Genomic DNA, 1,785 nt, shown 5'->3' with positions numbered 1-1,785 from the left:
TGAACACAGCATTGCTGAAAGGTCGGTGATGGCTTTTTCTAGAGCTCGGAGCATTTTATCTTGCTCCAGGAGGGGTCTCACAGGGCATAAGCCCTGTATATCTCCTTGTACATCCCCCTCCTGAAATTACAAATATTCCTCTCTTAAAACCCTATGTTGGTGAAGGAGAAGAGGTTACCGGCCCCCAGCTCTGCCTGTCTCGCTGCCCGAACTGCCCAAGGCTGGGGGAGTTCGTGTCGAGGGTTTTTTCACTATGATGTTTTAATTTCACCTGGATGCAGCAATCCCGCAGCTCCAGGAGGGGGAACCCGGCTCTTCGCGGCCCAATTAGCACAACCCTTGGAATTAAAGGGCGTAAGTCCCTGGTGTTTTACTGGGAATCACGACATGTGCCAGACCCTGGCAAGCCGGACACCGGCAGCACCGTGCAGTGCCGGGGGGAAGCGGGGCAGCCCCGGCAGCGCAGAGCCACGGTTCTCCCGGACACGGGGCTGGGAGACCCGAACCAAGGCTGGCATCAGGCCACGTTTAGTTATCAGACACTTACACCCTGAATTAGGACGGGGACGCACACACTAGGATGTCACCCTTTCCCTCCTGGTGGGTTCGGTGCTGGTAAAGGCACAAAGAGGAACGGTGGAAGATAAACGAACAGCTCCCCCCCGCCGGGATTTGAGCAATCAGGAAATATAATCTGAGCTGGAAAGTGCCCGAGCATCTGTTGGGTTATTAATAAATTGTATGCAATCTGTCCGGGATGAAGCTCGGGACGGAGGGGAACCATCTGCTCCCGAGCGGCAGCTCTAATGGTGTCTGGGGAACGAACTCGGCAAATGGAAAGGAACGGGATCGGCCAGCCGGGCTCCCGGAGTGCCCGGTCCCCGCACGGCTTTTCCTGGGCGGGACAACGCGGAGCTTCCCTCACCCCCGGAACAGGACCCGCATGGATCCGCAAAGAACGGCGATTCAGGCCAAGGCTGGGTGTTCATCATCATCATCTCTGCAAGCCTCGTAGGCTCGGCCAGCTCCCTGGGAACTCAGGCTCTTTTCCCAGACCCTTTCCAAAGGGTCCTACCCCGGAGAAACCCCGCTCCCAGGCGCTGTCTTGAGTCCCCAGCCCTGGGCAGGGACCCCAACCTCTCCCGCTTTTCCTGCGGATCAGTGCTAATTGCAGCCCATAAATATTGTTCTCCACGTTTTATCCTCCACCTGTAAGGTTGCCTCATGTGTTTTCTCGGGGGATTTTCAGCTCAGCTCCTCCCCGCGCTAAGCAGCGCAGGAGCGGGCAGGGCAGAACCCCCTCAGCCCACGGCCAGGGCTCAGTGCCCGCTGTGTCCCGGGAAAACCGGGACTCCCAGGGCCACTGCCAATGTCTGGGTGTCACTTATGTTAACTGAGCAAGGCTGGGAACGCGGAGTGGTTATCTCATGAGCTCTCATCGCGGAATAAACAACCAAAACGCTTCTTGCTGAAGGACATCTCCGCCTGCCCGCAGTCCGTGGGGGAGACGTGCCTTCCCTTAGAGGGAGAATCCAGGAGCGGCCAGCAGGCAGGCACCATATCCCTACAGCTCCTAGCACGTGAGAAAATCCTGGCTTCCATAAACCCCACACAGCGGAACTCCGGCCGAAATAAAGGGTGCTTGAGGACGACACCTCGAGCGACAGGAGAGAGAGAGAGACAGCGAGGGAAGAGCCGCTGCCAGCGGGGTCAGCCCTCGGGGGATGAGTGAGAGCCGGGACCCGCTGGGGCGACAACTCCATCTCTCGCCAGCGACGCCGATCC

The sequence above is a fragment of the Geospiza fortis genome, unplaced genomic scaffold, assembly GCF_000277835.1.
Source record: "Geospiza fortis unplaced genomic scaffold, GeoFor_1.0 scaffold916, whole genome shotgun sequence".
Classification (NCBI taxonomy): domain Eukaryota; kingdom Metazoa; phylum Chordata; class Aves; order Passeriformes; family Thraupidae; genus Geospiza; species Geospiza fortis.
This window is presented reverse-complemented; position numbering follows the sequence as displayed.